We start from the raw sequence: 23,380 nt of genomic DNA, 5'->3' as shown, positions 1-23,380 counted from the left end.
TGTTTCCCATCTATAGCCCCTCCACAATTGGGAAAGTCCCAACGGCTGGCAAAATGGGATGCCACAGTCTGCCATTCCTGTGGCGTTGAAGGAAACTGGGGAATCAAACAAGAAAACCAAAATCAATTAATTTGGAAGCTAACATTGCAAGAAAATTAGACAATTAAAAACATTATTCCCCAGCATCAGTATAACATTCAATAATTTAATTCTTCTGGAATAACTAATATGGAAAGGCACACTTATCAGATTGCTCACCCCCTCTGATGGAACATTGATTACATTTTAGGGGGTTGTGAAATCCCTAAAAAAGATTACTTTTAGGACACGCAGGAATTTAGGGACTAAAAAGGCTACAAGACTGCAGTTGTCGCACTCTGCAGGTGCAGTTGCTAACCAGCTTACAGTAAATGAGGTAATGTAAAAAGGCATTCATGTTGCAAGGAGTACACAATCACATGCAAGGGCAATTAATGAAAACACTTTGAGGCTTGCATATGATTTGATGATGGAAATCAGCAGAGCTTCTGCTCATTTACTAAAGCACTGGAACAAATGCACTTGTAGAGTGCACATGCATTTTGCAAAGTGCAACATATATTTGCTTTAGACAAATCAACACCACAGAACATTCAAGCTAATTTTTACGAGGGTGGGGGGGGGGGTTGTGAAATCTAGATAATTGCTAATTAGCAGCACACTATTTGGAGTGAGTTTAGGTGGGGGGGGGGGGGTTGGGAAATCTAGATAATTGCTAATTAGCAGCACACTATTTGGAGTGAGTTTAGGTGGGGGGGGGGGGGGGGTTGTGAAATCTAGATAATTGCTAATTAGCAGCACACTATTTGGAGTGAGTTTAGGTGGGGGGGGTTGGGAAATCTAGATAATTGCTAATTAGCAGCACACTATTTGGAGTGAGTTTAGGTGGGGGGGGGGGTTGGGAAATCTAGATAATTGCTAATTAGCAGCACACTATTTGGAGTGAGTTTAGGTGGGGGGGGGTTGGGAAATCTAGATAATTGCTAATTAGCAGCACACTATTTGGAGTGAGTTTAGGTGTGGGGGGGGGGGGGGGTTGGGAAATCTAGATAATTGCTAATTAGCAGCACACTATTTGGAGTGAGTTTAGGTGGGGGGGGGGGGGTTGGGAAATCTAGATAATTGCTAATTAGCAGCACACTATTTGGAGTGAGTTTAGGTGGGGGGGGGGGTTGTGAAATCTAGATAATTGCTAATTAGCAGCACACTATTTGGAGTGAGTTTAGGTGGGGGGGGGGGTTGGGAAATCTAGATAATTGCTAATTAGCAGCACACTATTTGGAGTGAGTTTAGGTGGGGGGGGTTGGGAAATCTAGATAATTGCTAATTAGCAGCACACTATTTGGAGTGAGTTTAGGTGGGGGGGGGGGGTTGGGAAATCTAGATAATTGCTAATTAGCAGCACACTATTTGGAGTGAGTTTAGGGGGGGGGTTGGGAAATCTAGCTAATTGCTAATTATAAGCACACTAAATACACTCAAACAAAATACATTCAAAATGAGTAGACTAGGTGGATATGTTCCCATCACTTCATGCTGGGGAGGTTATTGAAGGAAAATATACATGCATGACAAAAAATAACAGGAAAAAAATCCAGCATGTGTGAGGATAAAAAGGGGACATTCACACTATATTGCAATGATGGTAAGTAGTGTTTGAAGCAAGAAATACATTACATTATCAAAGATTACATAAAAGAACATGTGATGCTAATAAAAGAAAAATATCTTACCTTAATATAGTCCTTCTGCAGGACCTGGATGATGGCAGAACAGGTCTCTGGGATAATGATCCCCAGAGCCTGGGGGGAGATGCCTGTCGAGAACTTAAGGTCCTGCAGGCTTCTCCCTGTGGCCAAATACCGCAAGGTAGCGACCAGCCTCTGCTCCGGAGTGATGGCTTGCCTCATGCAGGTATCCTGCCTGCTGATATAGGGGGTCAGCAAAGCCAACAAACGGTCAAAAACGGGGTCCGTCATCCGGAGAAAGTTCCTGAAATCCTCAGGATTATTCTCACGGATCTCACAGAGCAAAGGCATGTGACAGAACTGGTCACGCTGAAGCAACCAATTCTTGGTCCATGAACTCCTCCTCGCCCTGTTCATGGACTGGTCTTGGGCTGAAGAATAAACTACAGCACCAAGCACATACAATGCACGAGCTCGACGACGAGTACGTACAGGTAACATGGTTTCAAAACGGTCGGCTGGTCAGAACGCACTAAACAGAACGCACTGAAGAACAGCAAGGCCTGTGAAGAGCGACCTGAAAATCAGGAACGAGCGGCCAATAAAACAAAGATTTCTCAATGCCAACTGACCAAACGCACTGAAAAGCAGATACAAACCTCACAAGCACAGACTGAACAACAGTTAAAACGAACTGAAAAATACGAGTCTCACAAGCGCGAATCGTCTCTCACCAAACTTCTACTAACACGAGATAAACACGAGATTAGCAGAAGGAGCCCAAAGGGTGTCGTACGGGCTATTGAACTTCCGTTTTATAGTCTCGTCGGACTTGGTGTACGTCACCGCGTACTAGGCTGTCGTACTTTTGTGTGGTCGTGTGTAGGCAAGTCCGTTCGTAAGAAAGTCTGCCGCAAGTCCGCCGAAGGTACGTCGGAAGTATGTCAGACAGGCTGTCGGACTTTTGTAGACGAAAAGTCCGACCGTGTGTACGCGGCATAACTGTCACAAACTGACACCAATACAGTAATCAGAAAAAAAAAAAAACCTGCTTGGTGTCAGTTTGTGACGGGGGTGGTGATTGGGGGGGGATCGGGGGGTAATCGGGGGGGGGATCGGGGTGTAATGTGTGCCTGGCATGTTCTACTGTGTGTGTGTGTGTTGTGCACTCACATTACAGTCTTCTCTCCTCGGCCCGGAACGGAAAATACCGAGCCGAAGAGAGATGACATCATTTCCTCTGCCTCTGTGTACAATACAGAGGCAGGGAAATGATCCCATTGGCTGGGAGCGATCGCGAGGGGGGGGCCACCAATGGATGGCCTCCCCCTCACCACCGATCGCCGTGGGAGATTTGCCAACCGCCGCAGGCACCGGGGGGGGGGTCCGATCGGACCCCCCACCCGCGGTCAGGCAAGGACGTACAGGTAAGCCCTTTTGCCTGCCCGTGCCGCTCTGTCGACGTACATCGTCGTGCGGCGGTCGGCAACTGGTTAAACAACCTTGTCTAACATATACTGATTCTTCCTTCCAAATTGTCTCGTTCATGCCTTGCTCCCATTGTATACAGGAAGGGGGTGAAACCAATTTTCACCTTTTGTGCTATCAATTTCCTTGCCTGAAATAGACACCTGAGGGTTGCAATCTGGGTTTATCCGGGGTTTCCCTCCCCCTCTACAAACCCCAATACACAAAGCCCTTACGTCCGGGTTTGGAGGTCCTCTGAATACCTGACTTATTATTTCGGATACCTCCTTCGAATACCGGAATAGCTTCGGACACCTCCAAAACATATGAATTAAATCACCTTCCATGTCAACATTCACCCCACCCTTTCCCCCTCCCCAAAGATTTTCTGCCTCTGGAAAAGTTGTTTATTCTCTGCTTTCCTCATCATTGGTGTCCTGTAAATCTGTTGCTCCTCTGCCCAAACCCTAAGATTATCAGGGGTTGGATTATTCACATATTTGTTCTTCCATGGTTACCACTCTCTCTCTAGCCACCCTTTCACCATCTTTGGTCCGTTTATAAAATTTTTGACACTTGTATTAGTATTCCGCGAAGGAAGGCCTTCAAGGTGTCTCAAATTATCGCTACCGAGGTGGTTCCTCTTTTCAAATCAGCAAACTCTCTTAAGGTTGCTAACACCTCATCTGGGTCACCCATTAATTCCATTCAAAAAGGGCTTATTTTTCACTCACCAGGTCAAGAATTCTCCCTCACCTCTATTGATACTGTCACTGGGGAGTGGTCCGAAAGACCTCTTGGCATGTAAATTACATTTTTTTATCACCTGCAGTGCCTCCTCATTCCCCAGAACCATATCAATTCTAGAAAGAGTAGCGTGGGTCCTGGAAAAACACGAGTGCTGTTGAACCGCTGGATTCCGCGCCCTCCATATATCCATTAGTTTGGCCTCTCTTAAGAATAGGGACAATCGATTGTCAACTGCAGCACCGGTCTGTGTCCCGTGGGGAAACCTACCCACCTTCCGGTCCAAAACAATGTTAAAATCCCCCATGACAATAATCGGCACACCCGGTTTATCCAGAACAAACTCCAGCAACCTATACAAGATTGATATATACGTAGATGGAAAAAACAACCGCGCTTAGGATAGGGGTAGGGGGATAGGTTTGCTGCCTCCCCTAATAATGCTCCCCTGGGGGAACGCTAGATATTAAAAAAACACAAATCAAAGAGGTGGGGTGTATGGCGCTACCTAAAAAGCAAATATATATAAAGGAATGTAAAAAAGGCTAGTGAGCCCCTAAAATGCACAATACATAAACAACCCGACCTCAAATGGTGTCAGTGTCTCATGTATTGTAATATCTGTGAAGTGTGTATACCAACAAAAAACATGTGCACCTATAAAGAGTGTAAGTGAACTGCCATGCAAGATAGCTCCTGTTAGCCACAAAACACAACCTAAAAGTGTGTGTTATATGTGCTTACGTAAACAGAGTGAAATGGTGATATGTGAGTCCCAACAGCTACGCCAGAACACAGACCATAATAAAGTAAAATCAAATGATATAGCAATAGTAAGAACCTAGTGAGAATGCAATGAAAATTAGGTGAACTGAATTAAAACACTATCAGGCATATCATGTCATAAATATCAAACGTAATGCCCTGGTACATAAAATATACCAAGATACCAGAATAAAGGCACATAACAAAAGCATGTATAAGTCTGTTACAATAATGGAAATTGCGTTCACATGTAAGTGAATATCTGACAGTTCATATGAAGTGTGGGTCCGACAATGTTCAGATATATGGCAAACAATGTAATGGTGACTTGAGTGCTCACAATATCCTTGGGTGACTTTGTGCTCTCCCTCAAGGGTCCCCACTCACCGAATCCTCTCACCCCCAAAGGGGCAATGCACATATGGGTAAGGTCACTGTAGCCAATTCACCACGATAACTGTAATGTTTGCTCCGGAAACACACCTCTAACTTCAGATGGGTAGGACGTAATCCTTGATAAGTCTCTCATAGGAGAAAAAAATATAGGCTCCCATAGTGTAGCAAGAAAACGTTCATTTATTTAAAATTCGGTAAAAAACAGTAAAAAATAATGCAAAAAAAGTTCCAGAACATATATGCAACATATATGTGTATGGCCGACTCCTAGGCATCGATAGTCAGACCACAAACCACACTTAAAAACAGTAATTTGAGATGGGGACAGCAGCAGTCCGCTGCGTTCCAACTGCGTTCCACCACCTCGAGTACCCGGAAATCACGTAGCGTGCGTGGCTCCGTCGTGCGCGTTTCATCATAGACGTCCTCAGCGACAGTGCCAGCACGCCACATACTACATCAGCTTATGGGAGAGCATCCATATCTGTCCCGCCCCCCACCGGGGTACAGCCAATCAAACCAACAGCCATAGCGGAGATCCCAGCACACAAAATTTCCAGTTAATACCTATAAGTATTCGAATGTATTGTACCAAATGATACCAGTATATATTTTAATGGACACCATGGTGAGCTCTCTCATACATTAATACATAAACCGATAGATATATACTAATATACAACGGAGCTGAACTTAAGTATAGAGGCTGGTGTAAAGTAGCCATATGGTCAGCTCCCCCTAGAGGTAGGGGGTGTTTATAGTAAGATGACATACCAGATATTACCTAGTAAAACACAACATCGGAGGGCAACACAGTCTAATGTTCATATTTAAATATATGCAGTGCTGATCTAACAACATGACAGTTATGAGCCACAGGAAGAAATAACAAAGGTTGTGCAAAAAGGGACATAAATAGCATAAAATTACAATACTCAATCTTAGCCTGTAACTATACATGTCCACCGTCCTGCCAGGAACATAGATAGTAGTAGCATCTATAACATGTAGCAGATTATTACATAACAGGGTATCAATCCCCCAGGGGCTTTCAAAAAAATGGTTGAGGATGATTTGAGAAAATTATAGAAACAGAGTAACAATAAAGCTAAGAATATCTGGAAAACCATCAAAGCTCTGGGCAAAAGAAATGAAGTTGTAATGCGGCCAGCAGACAAGGGGGGTGGACTGGTGATCTTAAATAGGAGTGACTACGAGGAGGAAATTAATAAATTACTCAAGGTAGAACATACCTACAAAAAACTAAGAGGGAACCCAAAACCTGTATATGAGAAGAAGCTGAAGGCCTTTGTAAAGAAAGGGAAAGATAGAGGTATACTTATGCCTCGTTTCCACTGAGCGGATCAGTTCGGTACGGTACGCTATTTTGGGTGTTTCCATTATGAAAGTGGCCCATACAACCGAACTGAACCGTTCCATTCAGGGTCCTGCTTCAGATGGGGGGCCATAGAAAATGGAACGGTTCGGTTAGGGCGGAGCTATGATACATTCCACTGATTGGCTGACAGAAAACCCTCTGCTGTGCTATGCTGAGGCATTTTTTCTAAACCCTGTATGGCCCCTTGTGGTCCCACTTGCAGTGGAAACGCTCACCAGAATAGACCTGACCATTCTAGGCCATTCAAACTGTACTGACCCGAACCGATCCGCTCAGTGGAAACAAGGCATTAGTGATAAAGAAGCTGAATATCTGGTGTCCAATTCTACCAAAACTCCGGTGATTTATTACACACCGAAAATCCACAAGTGGCTAGTCAAGCCCCTTGGAAGACATATCATCAGTGGAATTAATTCAGTGTTTTCCAGATTAGGTGAATATCTTGATATATTCCTTAAACCACTGGTTTGTATGGGTAAATCCTACTTACGAGATAGCGCTTAGCTCTTAGAGGAATTGCATGAAATAAGTGGGGCTCAGAATTGTTTACTAGCTACCATTGATGTGGATTCCCTATACACAAGTATTGTACAAAAAGATGGTATACTAGGCGTAGAAAAAGCCCTTCATGAACATACCTCTATGAAACAAGAACAGATTAATTACATATTGGAAGGCTTACAGATTGCCATGGGATGTAACAGACAAAAGGAGTGGCTATGGGTGCGCGGTATGCCCCTAGCGTAGCTAATCTCCTCATAAATATGTGGGAAGAGGAGTACGTCTATGCAAAGAAAATCCCTCAATTGAAATTGTACCGCAGGTACATTGAAGATCTCATTATACTATGGGAAGGTACACCTGAAACATTCAAACAATTTCTGCGGGATCTAAATACCAATAGGTATGGCCTTACATTTACTCGTAAATGGGATAACTACATGACTGAGTACCTTGATCTTGAAATTCTGAAGAGGGATGATGGCCTACATACTAAAACCTGTTCCAAGGCAACTGATAGAAATGGGTATATCCCAATAACCAGCTGCCATCACCCTCAATGGAAAGGGAGTATTCCTAAAGGTCAGCTTATAAGACTACGCAGAAATTGTGCCACTATTGAGGACTTCTTGAAACAAGCAGACATCCTAATTGAACAATTTAAGTAAAAAGCATACAAGCTGGATCAATTAGTTAAATTGAAAACCAATATAGCAAGCATGGACCGGAATAGCCTTTTCACCAAATCCAGAAAAAAGGAAAATAAAATGGACATTGTGTTTGTTACAGGGTTCAATACCCAATACAAAGACTTTGAGCATATTCTAAAGAAATATTGGCCCATCCTTAAAGAGGACCGCATCCTTGCAAAGCTACTGCCTAATAAACCTAAGGTTGTGTATAGGAAAGCCCCAACTCTGAGACCACCTAGTCCACAACGTAATCAACCCACCCAGACAGATTAAAATCTTTCCAGACATGAAGGGCTTCTACAAATGTCAGAGATGCCTACCATGTAGGGTCAGTAAAAAACAACCCCGTAAAAAGGGAAACCCTTAAATCTAGAGCTGACAGTAGAGAGTACCGCATAAGGGAACTTATAACTTGTCAAAGCACTCGTGTGACCTATGTCATAAAATGTCCGTGTCAATTGCAATATGTGGGGAGAACCACTCGCCCCCTGCATGTACGTATCCGGGAAAAACATCAAGAAGGGGTTCCCAAAACATCATTTATCACGGCACTTTGATGCAGTACATAACCGTGACCCTACTGGTTTGATATTCTATGGGATTGACTGTATTAGAGATCACTGGAGAGTAGGGATGAGCTTCGTGTTCGAGTCGAACCCATGTTCGACTCGAACATCGGCTGTTCGCCCGTTCGCCGAATTGCGAACGATATGGGCCGTTCGCGCCAAATTCGTGTGGCGCGTCACGGCCCATAATTCACTGCGGCATGGCAGTGCATTGCTTGCTGATGATTGGCCAAGCATGCACTATGACCCGCATGCTTGGCCAATCACAGTGCCGCCTGAACAGAGAGCCATAATTGGCCAAAGCCAAGGAGGCTTTGGCCAATTATGGCTCAGGGGATTTAGTACACACCCCACACTATATAAGGCCGCCTGCACGGCGGCCCTGTGTAGTGTGTGTTCCGGCGTTCATTGAGAGAGAGAGAGAGACAGACAGTGTCATTTGATTTGAGTTAGATAGATTAGGCAGAACAGTCAGTCAGTTAGCTGCACTTACAGTGTATTGTGTATATATATGCATCCCAGGTGTTGCATATATATATATATACACTGTATTCAGTTTAGCTAGATCCGTTCCTGTTATCTTCTAGACTATTTACATTTAGTGCAGTGCGTCCTGCTCACAGTGTTCAGCTAGATCCGTTCCTGTTATCTTCCTACTGACAGGCAGGCTTGTCTGGTTACAGTATATAAAGCTACCTGAAGAAAATTACTGGTGTTCTATTTGATCCTATTAGTACCACGGTCAGGCAGCTAGACTATTTACATTTAGTACAGTGCGTCCTGCTCACAGTGTTCAGCTAGATCCGTTCCTGTTATCTTCCTACTGACAGGCAGGCTTGTCTGGTTACAGTATATAAAGCTACCTGAAGAAAATTACTGGTGTTCTATTTGATCCTATTAGTACCACGGTCAGGCAGCTAGACTATTTACATTTAGTACAGTGCGTCCTGCTCACAGTGTTCAGCTAGATCCGTTCCTGTTATCTTCCTACTGACAGGCAGGCTTGTCTGGTTACAGTATATAAAGCTACCTGAAGAAAATTACTGGTGTTCTATTTGATCCTATTAGTACCACGGTCAGGCAGCTAGACTATTTACATTTAGTACAGTGCGTCCTGCTCACAGTGTTCAGCTAGATCCGTTCCTGTTATCTTCCTACTGACAGGCAGGCATGTCTGGTTACAGTATATAAAGCTACCTGAAGAAAATTACTGGTGTTCTATTTGATCCTATTAGTACCACGGTCAGGCAGCTAGACTATTTACATTTAGTACAGTGCGTCCTGCTCACAGTGTTCAGCTAGATCCGTTCCTGTTATCTTCCTACTGACAGGCAGGCTTGTCTGGTTACAGTATATAAAGCTACCTGAAGAAAATTACTGGTGTTCTATTTGATCCTATTAGTACCACGGTCAGGCAGCTAGACTATTTACATTTAGTACAGTGCGTCCTGCTCACAGTGTTCAGCTAGATCCGTTCCTGTTATCTTCCTACTGACAGGCAGGCTTGTCTGGTTACAGTATATAAAGCTACCTGAAGAAAATTACTGGTGTTCTATTTGATCCTATTAGTACCACGGTCAGGCAGCTAGACTATTTACATTTAGTACAGTGCGTCCTGCTCACAGTGTTCAGCTAGATCCGTTCCTGTTATCTTCCTACTGACAGGCAGGCTTGTCTGGTTACAGTATATAAAGCTACCTGAAGAAAATTACTGGTGTTCTATTTGATCCTATTAGTACCACGGTCAGGCAGCTAGACTATTTACATTTAGTACAGTGCGTCCTGCTCACAGTGTTCAGCTAGATCCGTTCCTGTTATCTTCCTACTGACAGGCAGGCTTGTCTGGTTACAGTATATAAAGCTACCTGAAGAAAATTACTGGTGTTCTATTTGATCCTATTAGTACCACGGTCAGGCAGCTAGACTATTTACATTTAGTACAGTGCGTCCTGCTCACAGTGTTCAGCTAGATCCGTTCCTGTTATCTTCCTACTGACAGGCAGGCTTGTCTGGTTACAGTATATAAAGCTACCTGAAGAAAATTACTGGTGTTCTATTTGATCCTATTAGTACCACGGTCAGGCAGCTAGACTATTTACATTTAGTACAGTGCGTCCTGCTCACAGTGTTCAGCTAGATCCGTTCCTGTTATCTTCCTACTGACAGGCAGGCTTGTCTGGTTACAGTATATAAAGCTACCTGAAGAAAATTACTGGTGTTCTATTTGATCCTATTAGTACCACGGTCAGGCAGCTAGACTATTTACATTTAGTACAGTGCGTCCTGCTCACAGTGTTCAGCTAGATCCGTTCCTGTTATCTTCCTACTGACAGGCAGGCTTGTCTGGTTACAGTATATAAAGCTACCTGAAGAAAATTACTGGTGTTCTATTTGATCCTATTAGTACCACGGTCAGGCAGCTAGACTATTTACATTTAGTGCAGTGCGTCCTGCTCACAGTATTCAGCTAGATCCGTTCCTGTTATCTTCCTACTGACAGGCAGGCTTGTCTGGTTACAGTATATAAAGCTACCTGAAGAAAATTACTGGTGTTCTATTTGATCCTATTAGTACCACGGTCAGGCAGCTAGACTATTTACATTTAGTACAGTGCGTCCTGCTCACAGTGTTCAGCTAGATCCGTTCCTGTTATCTTCCTACTGACAGGCAGGCTTGTCTGGTTACAGTATATAAAGCTACCTGAAGAAAATTACTGGTGTTCTATTTGATCCTATTAGTACCACGGTCAGGCAGCTAGACTATTTACATTTAGTACAGTGCGTCCTGCTCACAGTGTTCAGCTAGATCCGTTCCTGTTATCTTCCTACTGACAGGCAGGCTTGTCTGGTTACAGTATATAAAGCTACCTGAAGAAAATTACTGGTGTTCTATCCCAGCTTAGTGCAGCTACAGGCCATTAGTATGTCTGGAAGGCCAAGAAGGAGAGGCAGACAGTCACAAGCCAATAAGAGAGGGCAAGCAGGCTCTGTGTCTAGTGCTGGTTGTGGAGACGGTGCATCCTCATCAGCACGTGGCCATGGGACACGCTGGGCCTTTTTTTCGGCAGCTGGCCGTGTTGAGCCGCAACATGCGGAAGACTTGGTCGAGTGGATGACCAAGCCGTCCTCATGCTCCTCATCCTCTCTCACCCATGCCCAGGGTGCTTTGTCTGGCAAAGCAGCGGCCTCTTCCCTCAGCTCAATGTCATCAGTGACTCCTTCCCTAGCTCCACCATGTCCTCATGAGGATTCCCTCGAACTGTTTGACCACAGTGTTGGGTACATGCTCCAGGAGGATGCCCAGCGTTTGGAAGGCTCTGATGATGATACTGAGCTCGATGAAGGCAGTAACATGAGCACGGACAGAGGGGGTGCCCAAGAAGGACAGCAATCTGGCAGTCATGCTCCCCCTGCTGCAGCATACTGCCAGGTTTGCTCCAGTGATGAGGAGGGAGGGGATGATGAGGTCACTGACTCAACGTGGGTGCCTGATAGGAGAGAGGAGGAGGAGGCGGCACATCACCAACGAGGCAGGATGCCCTCCAGGGGCCAGCCTAAGGGCAGCACATTGACTGCATCACACCCCAAAGCTCCACATGTGCAGAGCGCTGCAGTCTCTGCGCGTTATTCAAAAAGTTCTTTGGTGTGGGCCTTTTTTGAGACGAGTGCATCAGATCGCACCGCTGCTATTTGCAACATATGTCTCAAGCGTATCTCACGTGGCCAAAACATCTCCCGCTTGGGTACCACATGCTTGACCAGACATATGTTGACCTGCCATGCAGTTCGTTGGCAAGCGTATCTAAAAGACCCACACCAAAGAACAAAGAGGATCTCTCCTTGCTCCTCATCAGCTGAGATTTCCAACCCCACTAGACCTCCAGTCCTCTCTGAGACCTGCAGTGAGAGGAATGAAGGTGTAGAATTAGGTGTGTCACAGCCAAGTACTTGTGGGCAATCTGCTTTTGGTACACCGACGTCAGATTGTACCAGGCAAATTTCCCTGCCCCAGCTGCTGCACCGCCGAAAGAAGTTTGCTCCCAGCCATCCACATGCCCAGCGGTTGAATGCTAGCTTGGCAAAATTGCTAGCACTTCAACTGCTGCCTTTTCAGTTGGTAGACTCTGCCCCCTTCCGTGAGTTTGTGGAATGTGCGGTTCCTCAGTGGCAGGTACCCAAACGCCACTTTTTCTCACGGAAGGCGATTCCGGCTCTCTACCGGCATGTGGAAGGCAATGTCCATGCCTTGCTGGACAGGGCGGTCAGCGGTAAGGTGCATATTACCGCTGACTCATGGTCCAGCAGGCATGGACAGGGACGTTACCTAAGTTTCACGGCACATTGGGTGACTCTGCTGGCAGCTGGGAAGGATGCAGGACAAGGTGCAGTAGTGTTGGAGGTTGTTCCGCCACCACGCCTCCAAAATGCTGATTGTGACACACCTCTCTCCTCCACCCCCTCCTCTTCTTCTTCCTCCATGGCCTCTTCCTCGGAACCAGCGGTGCTCCGTAGTCGTTCAAGGGGCTACGCAAGTACGCAGGCCAAAAGATGCCATGCGGTGCTTGAGCTGGTGTGCTTGGGGGACAGGAGCCACACTGGGGCAGAGGTTCTGTCAGCTCTGCAGGGGCAGGTTCAGAGGTGGTTGACGCCACGCCAACTTAAGGCAGGAATGGTGGTTTGCGACAATGGCACCAACCTCCTCTCTGCCCTCCGACAGGGACAAATGACCCATCTGCCCTGTTTGGCTCACGTCCTTGACTTGGTGGTGCAGCGGTTCTTGGGCAGGTACCCGGGCTTACAGGATGTCCTTAGGCAGGCCAGGAAAGTCTGTGTGCATTTCCGCCGGTCATATAATGCCAGTGCTCGGCTGACGGACCTCCAAAAGGAGTTTAACCTGCCCAAGAACCGCCTAATCTGTGACATGCCCACCAGGTGGAACTCAACGTTGGCCATGCTGCAGCGGCTGCACACGCAGCAGAGGGCCATCAATGAGTACCTGTGCGACTATGGCACCAGGACAGGGTCAGGGGAGCTTGTTTTTTTTTCCCCACGCCAGTGGGCCATGATCAGGGATGCATGCACTGTCCTGTCACCATTCGAGGAGGCCACGAGGATGGTGAGCAGTGACAGTGCATGCATCAGTGACACTGTCCCCCTTGTCCACCTGTTGGAGCACACGCTGCGTGGAATAATGGACAGGGCACTTGAGGCAGAACAGAGGCAGGAAGAGGAGGACTTCCTTAGCTCTCAAGGCCCCCTTTATCCAGACAGTGTTCCTGCGTGCCCGCCGATCACACAGGAAGAGGACGAGGAGGAGGAGGAGGAAGATTGTGTCAGTATGGAGGTGGAGCCTGGCACTCAGCATCAGCAGCAGTCTTTAAGGGATCAGTCCCAAGAAACACATGGACTTGTACGTGGCTGGGAGGAGGTGGCTGCGGACGTTGTCGTCCTTAGTGACCCAGAGGACTCCGGACCGAATGCCTCAGCAAACCTACGCTGCATGGCCTCCCTGATCCTGCAAAGCCTGCGTAAGGATCCTTGTATTCGTGGTATCAAGGAGAAGGACCAATACTGGCTGGCAACCCTCCTTGATCCACGTTACAAGGGTAAGGTTGCGGACCTTATCTTGCCATCGCAGAGGGAGCAGAGGATGAAACATCTTCGGGAGGCCTTGCAGAAAGGTCTGTGCAATGCGTTCCCAGAGACTGGGAGGTTACAAACTCCTGTTTCTGGACAACGTGTTGCTGAGGCTTCGGTCAGTCAAAGAAGGAGCGGTGGAGAAGGTGGCCGTCTGACCGATGCGTTCAGACAATTTTTTGGTCCGCAGCCCCAAGGTATGATCGGTTCCAGCAACCATCGCCAGCGTCTGTTTTACATGGTGCAGGAATACCTAGGGGCAAGATCAGACTTGGACACCTTTCCCACCGAAAATCCTCTGGGTTACTGGGTCTTGAGGATGGATCACTGGCCAGAGCTTGCACAGTATGCAATTGAGCTACTGGCCTGTCCTGCATCCAGCGTTCTTTCGGAACGCACAATCAGTGCTGCTGGAGGCGTGGTAACCGATCACAGGGTGCGTCTGTCCACCGACTCGGTCGATCGGCTGACCTTCATAAAAATGAATGAGTCTTGGATCACCACCAGCTACCAAGCACCTGATGCTGATGTAACCGAATAATTTTTTTTGAAATCTCAGATCCCTTCAAAGACTGCCTATGCTGATGCTGAGTGACTATCCCTGAGTAATTATCCTCTTCCTCCTCAATCATCACGCTGATAGCTTGTAAGAACATTTTTGGTTCTGGGCGCCACCACCAGTGCCTAAGGCACAATTTTTCAGCCCCTGTTTAACAGGGGCGTGTTAATTACAATTTTTGATGTAATACTTTGCAGCAGGGCTCGTTCCTGCGTTCCAACTAGAGTGTCTGTGAGGGGTTGCAGTGTTGTGGCACCAGCACCAGTGCCTAAGGCCCAATTTTTCTGCCCCTGTCTAACAGGGGCGTGTAATTACAATTTTTGATGCAATACTTTGCAGCAGGGCTCGTTCCTGCGTTCCAACTAGAGTGTCTGTGAGGGGTTGCAGTGTTGTGGCACCAGCACCAGTGCCTAAGGCCCAATTTTTCTGCCCCTGTCTAACAGGGGCGTGTAATTACAATTTTTGATGCAATACTTTGCAGCAGGGCTCGTTCCTGCGTTCCAACTAGAGTGTCTGTGAGGGGTTGCAGTGTTGTGGCACCAGCACCAGTGCCTAAGGCCCAATTTTTCTGCCCCTGTCTAACAGGGGCGTGTAATTACAATTTTTGATGCAATACTTTGCAGCAGGGCTCGTTCCTGCGTTCCAACTAGAGTGTCTGTAAGGGGTTGCAGTGTTGTGGCACCAGCACCAGTGCCTAAGGCCTAATTTTTCAGCTCCTGTTCAACAGGGGCATGTAATTACAATTCTTGATCTAATATTTCACAGCAGGGCCCTGTGAGGGCTTACAGTGTTGTGGCCACAGCAACACCTAAGGCCCAAATTTCTGCTGAGTATATAGGGCAGGACCCTACTTTCAAACATCTAACTTACAAACGACTCCTACTTGCAAACGGAAGGAGACAACAGGAAGTGAGATGAAATCTACCCCTAGGAAGGGAAATTCTCTCCTGTAAGAGTTAATATAGGAAAACAATTTCTCCTTTCCACTGATGCTTTCCAATCCTTGTTCCACAAAAAACCCAAATTTTCAAAAAACATTTTTCATTGGGACAAAAAGTGAGGTGAAATCTTCTGAAGAGGAGGAAAGACAGCAAAACAAATGTCACAGGGGTGATAACCCTTCCCTATGTTTTCCAAAAAGCTTAAAAAAGATTTTTTGGCTGGAGCTAAACGCTTTAAAAATTTACCCGTTCAAAATTACAAAGAGATTCTACTTAACAACAAACCTACAGTCCCTGTCTTGTTTGCACCGCCTGTATACTGCTGTTCAGAGTATATAGGGCCTTTCCTTACTTTAATTTGGGTGCGGGGTTCCCCTTAATATCCATACAAGACCCAAAGGGCCTGGTAATGGACTGGGGGGTACCCGTGCCGTTTGTCTCACTGATTTTCATCCATATTGCCATGACCCGACATGACATTAAACCCGCAAGCAGTTTTAAATGAGATTTTTTCCTTTAAAAATTACATTTGGTGCAGGGACTGTTCTAAACACGGGAAACACGAGCCACTTTACAGGCCTACTATAGACACACCCCAGGTACGATATTTAAAGGAATATTTCACTTTTTTTTTTTTACTTTAAGCATCATTAAAATCACTGCTCCCGAAAAAACGGACGTTTTTAAAAGTTTTTTTTGCATTGATACATGTCCCCTGGGGTAGGACCCGGGTCCCCAAAACCTTTTTAGGACAATACCATGCAAATTAGCCTTTAAAATGAGCACTTTTGATTTCGAACGTTCGAGTCCCATAGACGTCAATGGGGTTCTAACGTTCGTGCGAACTTTCGGTCCGTTCGCAGGTTCTGGTGCGAACCGAACCGGGGGGTGTTCGGCTCATCCCTACTGGAGAGGTGGAAATAAAACCACCCTGATTTCACAAAATGAAACTGCCTGGATATATAGGTTGGGATCCCTTGCTCCAAGGGGCCTAACCTAGATATTGACTTGAATTGCTTTATAGCTAACCCATGATGCGATTTTTGGTCGCCTCTCAGATTCTTATCACTTGGTACTTTGGCTTATGAGGTCTACTCCGTTTGCAATCTTTGGGGTACATAGGGCTTACTGGAGTTGGACCTCGCTCTCCTCTTGAGGGCTCTTGTCTCCTAGGGTACACATTGTACTTATCATGTGTTTATTTTTATCTTTATTTTTACTTTTATTATTATATTTTTTTTTCTATATCCTCCATCTTGATCAGCTCCAATATGTATAGTACTATGTGCATATATATATATATATATATATATATATATATATATATATATATATATATATATATATATATATATATATATATATATATATATATATATATATATAACTTTGGAGTTTTTTTGGTGTATTACCTATCCATATGCATCTATATTTTACCAGATAGACATATGGTTATACTAGTTTGGATGGGGGTCAATTTTCGGATATGAGGCACAGGAGGCTGGGGGATTGGTACCCTGTTATGTAATAATCTGCTACATGTTAAAAGTGCTACTACTATCTATGTTCCTGGCAGGACGGTGGACATGTATAGTTACAGGCTAAGATTGAGTATTGTAATTTTATGCTAATTATGTCCCTTTTTGCACAACCTTTGTTATTTCTTCCTGTGGTTCATAACTGTCATGTTGTTAGACCAGCACTGCATATATTTAAATATGAACATTAGACTGTGTTGCCCTCCGATGTTGTGTTTTACTAGGTAATATCTGGTATGTCATCTTACTATAAACACCCCCTACCTCTAGGGGGAGCTGACCATACACCGGCCTCTATACTTAAGTTCAGCTCCTTTGTATATTAGTATATATCTATTGGTTTATGTATTAATGTATGAGAGAGCTCACCATGGTGTCCATTAAAATATATACTGGTATCATTTGGTACAATACATTTGAACACTTATAGGTATTAACTGGGAGTTTTGTGTGCTGGGATCTCCGCTATGGCTGTTGGTTTGATTGGCTGTACCCCGGTGGGGGCAGGACAGGCATGGATGCTCTCCCATAAGCTGACGTAGTGTGTGGCGTGCTGGCACCGTCGCTGAGGACGTCTATGACGAAACGCGTACGATGGCGCCACGCACGCTACGTCATTTCCGGGTACTCGAGGTGGTGGAACGCAGCGGACCGCTGCTGTCCCCATCTCGGATTACTGTTTTTAAGTGTGGTTTGTGGTCTGACTATCGCTGCCTAGGAGTCGGCCATACACATATATGTTGCATATATGTTCTGGAACTTTTGTTGCATATGAACTGTCAGATATTCACTTACATGTGAACGCAATTTCCATTATTGTAACGGACTTATACATGCTTTTGTTATGTGCCTTTATTCTGGTATCATGGTATATTTTATGTACCAGGGCATTATGTTTGATATTTATGACATGATATGCCTGATAGTGGTTTAATTCAGTTCACCTAATTTTCATTGCATTCTCACTAGGTTCTTACTATTGCTATATCATTTGATTTTACTTTATTATGGTCTATGTTCTGGCGTAGCTGTTGGGACTCACATGTCACCATTTCACTCTGTTTACGTAAGCACATATAACACACACTTTTAGGTTGTGTTTTGTGGCTACCTAACAGGATCTATCTGGCATGGCAGTTCACTTACACTCTTTATAGGTGTACATGTTTTTTGTTGGTATACACACTTCACAGATATTACAATACATGAGACACTGACACCATTTGAGGTCGGGTTGTTTATGTATTGTGCATTTTAGGGGCTCACTAGCCTTTTTTACGTTCCTATACATATATTTCCTTTTTAAGGTAGCGCTATACAAGATTGAAGTGTCAAAAGGAGGGGGACGTATAAATTGGCCAGCACGTTGGTTCTACTTTCTAGAGTACAATACAAAAAAATGTAGTGCTCCAGTTCATCAGTCTTAATCTGCCTACAGGTGAACATTACGCCAGATCTAATCAGAACAACTCACCCACCTAGAATAGGAGGTGTGAACTCAGTGATACTGGGTTTGGAATTCACCCCAGCCCAGCTGTAGTATAGAGACATGAGTAAAGTGCGTCTTCTGTAGGCAGAGTAATCCCACCCCATACATTTTTGCTACAGAAAGAACTGCTATTTTTTTGGCGGGATCTCCCAGCCCTCAGACGTTCCAAGAACATATAATTAATTTTTTAACCTGCATAGGATTAACCATTTAACCATTTAGTGTTCAACAAGTGCATATAGTTCAAAATAAAACCCCCGAACTGTGTAATTTCCATATACTTTGTGTGATCTTTCTTTGTTAACCAATACCTATTCTTCTAATTTTTCTTCTGTGATATTTTAGTGACAAAATATTTCCTATTTGAAGTATATTTATTCCTCACACATCCCCACATACCCTTTTCATACCTAACACACCATCCGTGTCTCATTCCCAATTCACTCACCACCCCTATGGGCCCTCTCTGGAGGCTTCCAAAGTGACCTTCCCATGTGCTCAAGATAGCAAATATTGTTTCCTTCCTGTATAACCTCCCCCCATTAACTTGGAAGAAGAAGGCCATTTACACATTATCTCTCTAACCTAAATGCAACCCCCTACCCCAACTCCTTAATGTGAGGATAAATGATCAGCTGTGCCCCTGGGTCACCCATGCAGTTATTATGCTTCTTTCTTTGAAGCGCTGTTTTTTAGTTCTTCTATAATTTTTCCTTATGGGATGCCAACCACCCCTCCACCTCCTCCGGGGAATCAAAACAAAGAGTCTTCCCCATAGTGGTCACCCGCAAACTTGGTGGGTATAACAAGGCATAAGTGACTTTCAGATGTAGTTTACATTTGATTTCCAGGAACTTGGCCCTCCGTCTCTGCAGCTCTGGTGAAAAATCTGGGTATATAGATACCCTAGTACCTTCATAAATGATTTTACCCATTTCCCTGGCCTTCTGCAATATGGTTACTCTGTCTTTATAATAAAGCATTTTAACCAATAGACGTCTTGGGTAACCCCCTGGTAGGGAAGGTCTAGAAGGTACCCTATGGGCTCTTTCCATTGCGAAAAAGGGTGAGAAAGTGTCTTTTCCAAAAAGATCCCTGAACCATTTTTTAAGAAATATCACAGGATCCGGACCCTCACTGCGCTCAGGGAGCCCCACAATCCTGACATTTTTCCTTCGCAGGCTGTTCTCCATATTCTCCATTTTTATCTCATAATTAACCATTTGTTCTTTTATTATTCTTATCACCCGCTTAAGGGGGTCATCCTCCACCAGGCTAACTCTTCCTTCAAGGGTGGTAGTCTTTTCTCGCACTTTTTTTAGGTCATGCCTGACAAAGGATAGCTCTTCCTGGATTACTTTAAACTGGTCTGACAGTTCACCTAGGGAGGTCCTACAGGAATTAATTGCCTGCAGGATTTCTTTCAGTGATGGTTCTCCTTCTGCTAAAACTCCAGCTCCAGAAGGGGGTTCTGGAATCTCTAGGGTGTCTTGAATGTCCTCCCCTGCGGATTTAAATCCTATATGATTTACCTCTGGTGCTGTCACCTGTCCTTGACCTTGGTTTTTCCTCACAACTCCAGCCCCAACATGTGCCTTAGATTGTGCCTGTGAGTTCTGTTGCCCTCCCTTTGCGGGGGTCTGACCTGGTTTATGGGCAAATTTCTCTAATTTGGCTGCCGCCTGATACCCCTTCACACTTCGGCGTGGCTGGGTACTAGAGCTAGCAATTACCTGTTGTGCAGGGTCTTCCCTCCGACTTCCTCATCATTGCTATGTGTTAGCAGAGGTTTGGTAGAGAATAGAACTTGTACCCTCAAAAAAAAAAAAAAAGTGGGGAAGAGAAAAAAAAAGTAAGACAGGCTAATAGTGCCAAGAGACAGCACCCCTAGCAATCCAGGTGTGGATCCCTTAATTTCCCCTGCCCCCCCCACATGTAGAAGGGAACAGGAATATCCCAGAAGCGGGTTACTAAGTGTCCACCGGGTGTCACTGTACGGGCTCTCCCCCTGCTCAACGTCCGACCATCTATGCTGCACTGGGGTATCTGGAGTGTCCCCAGAACGATGGCAGAGGGTGCTGCAGGTGCGTCGGCGGCTCTCCTCTCTGATCCCCCTATCCCACTATGAGAAGCAGTTCCCCCGGTGGAGCGGCAGGGCGTCGGGGTTACCAAACCGAGGGTAAGCCATCCCCTCTGCATTGGATCCAGCTGAGCCAGCTAACAGGATCTCTTCCTGAGCTACGGCGGAGCTGGGTCACACACGTTCGTCCTCTAGAACATCCGGTCACGCACCAAACACAACTTTACATTGATTAAAGTGCATTTACGTACAGATTTCCACTTCTTCTTTACATTTGCTTATAAGCACCGCCCCCTCCCTCCAATAATGTTTGGGAGGGCAACAAGGAGAGGCAGATGTTCCCTTGGCACTGTAAGGGGGCCAGTAACAAATGTGTCCACAGGCAAAGGTGGACGTGGTGGACGTGGTGGTCAGTCCTCAGGCAGGGCATCATTTCATCAATTCTGGCTTTCATCAAGAGTACCTCTATAGGGTTACGGTGGGAAGACGCCACGGACACCCAAAGACCAATTTATACGCACCCTTTACTTCTATCCAAAGTCAAAGTGAAACCAGAATGTATCCAAAAAAATCTCTAATCTTGTTCCCAGTGCACTACATTGTGGCCTCATCATACACACTGGCTCCCCAGTTTGTTGCTGAGCAAAATAAAGGCAGCTTGCAGGGAAAATTTCATTTTTGTTTGGCTTTATAAATGCAATTATTGCTGCAGCAGGTTCTAGATATGGTACAGATCTGTCACTTTAAAGGTAGACTAAGGGGTCCTCTCCAGGCACTATATTGGAAGCAATTTTTCATTTCTATGCTTTCACTTTAAAAATCAAAAAATCACTGCTCATTAAAAATGACATTTTTTCAAAAAAATATTTTTTATTGATACATGTCCCCCAGAGCAGGACCCGGACCTCTATAACCATTTTATGCCCAATACTTGCATATAAGCCTTCAAAATGGGCACTTGATTTTTGACGTTCGGGTCCTATTGACTTTAATAGGGTTCGTTATTCAGGTCCGAACTTTCGCGGTGTTCGAAAGTTCTGCTGCGAACCGAACAGGTGTCCGTTCGGCCCATCCCTAATGCTTATGTGCCAATTGTAGCCACTTTTGGCTGTGGACACGGCACATCAACATGGGCACCTTGACTGGTCTGTAGCAACAGAGCCCCTCAGTTACGCATCAAACTGAGATGCATTGTGTTTCTTGACACCTTTGTGTTGGAATCACTTTGAGCTTTTTTAAGCAATTTGAGTTACAGTAGCACTTCTATTGGATCGGACTACATGGGCCAGCCTTCGCTCCCCACATGAATCAATGACCCTTGACCACCCATGACCCTGTTGCCAGTTCTCTGGTTTTCCTTCCTTGGATCACTTTTGATGTGGGCTTTAAAATATATTGATATGTGCCAGGAACAGAAAATTACTGATAGGTAAGTAAACATTTCTCAGGTTTTTGTTTGTGTCCCCATTGCAGAGATTTGCTGGCATGACAGGAAGTGAAAACAGAAATAAAAAAATGACACAAATTCTGACTGTTCTACATTTTCTAAATTTTTTTCCCCTGAAGTTGAGCTCTCAATATCACTCATATCAGCTGGCTCTTTAATTGCTAATTGTGGACTTTAGTAATATATATTTTTTGCAATTTTTATTTCCATATAAAAAATGGATTTGTCTACTTTCATTCATTGTTTTTATTTTAAAGGGTAGATGTAATTGAGCACATTATAAAGTCTCACCTGTGCTATCACCTGAATATCATTTACATACGAAGCTCTCTGGAATAACAGCCTTTTGCACCTATAGACATTTGCAGTTTAAATTATATTTAGTTAGTTTGTAATATAATTTCCTTTGTAACATCATTTCCTCTATTATTCACATGAACTGAAATGCGAAATGAAAAGGGCAAGCATTATCTTCCTCCCAGAAATATGTCACGATAGCAATCCTGACTTCATTTGTAATAATTTTCTTGTAGTTAGATAGTAGCTATTAGCATCATAAAAAGCAAAAATTGCTCAGTTTATTCTATGGTCATGCAAATGAGATGGGCTGGTATGAAGTGCCCAGCATTTCCTTCCATGTCTGTGGTGGTATTGGTAAGGAGTTGAAAGTGCAAACAGATCAAAAGTGTCACAAGATTTTATTTTAAAGGAAATCTAAACTGAGAGTAGTACAAATACCGACATTGCTGACCCTTCCTTTGGAAATTGTTGGTTGCCGCGATTTCACGCTGAGCCTTCAGCTTCAATACTTTATATGTTTCTGACTTACAATAAGTACCTAAGCAAGAGATACCACTGTCACTGAAAGTGTATATTGTGTTTTATTGGAATCAATGTAATGTAACAGTATATCATAAATACCACAAAAAAGTTTTTTTTTGCTCATATGCTCTACTAATAGCATATATTAATTGAAACTATATATATATATATATATATATATATATATATATATACAGTCATGGGCGTCCGCAGAACTTTTTTCAGGAGGGGGGGGCGGGCATCATTTTAAGGTCTGGTCATGTGATCTTACCCGTGTCAGTCAACAGCAGCTGCAGGGGAGAAAGTGCTTGGCGATGGCTGATAAAGCCTGATGAGGTGATGTCACCCATAGGTTCCCATGTCACAGTTGTTATTGGTGCTCCCTCCTCTCCCCTGCAGCTGGATCACACAGGTGAGATAACATGACCAGATTGTAACAGTCTGAAAATAGTTTAGTCCACATAGGTGTTAGGGGTAAGGGGGCGGGGGCAGTTTTTAAGGCTAGCACAAGCTGGAATTATACTTTTAATCTACCCTCCCTATTGGTGGCTTGTGGCAGTGTTAAAGCAGAGCTCCACCCAAAAGGGGAAGCTCCACTTGTTTGCACC

This window comes from Aquarana catesbeiana, linkage group LG13 (assembly GCF_042186555.1).
Source record: "Aquarana catesbeiana isolate 2022-GZ linkage group LG13, ASM4218655v1, whole genome shotgun sequence".
Lineage (NCBI taxonomy): Eukaryota > Metazoa > Chordata > Amphibia > Anura > Ranidae > Aquarana > Aquarana catesbeiana.
The sequence above is the reverse complement of the archived record's forward strand: the minus strand, read 5'-3'. Positions refer to the sequence as shown.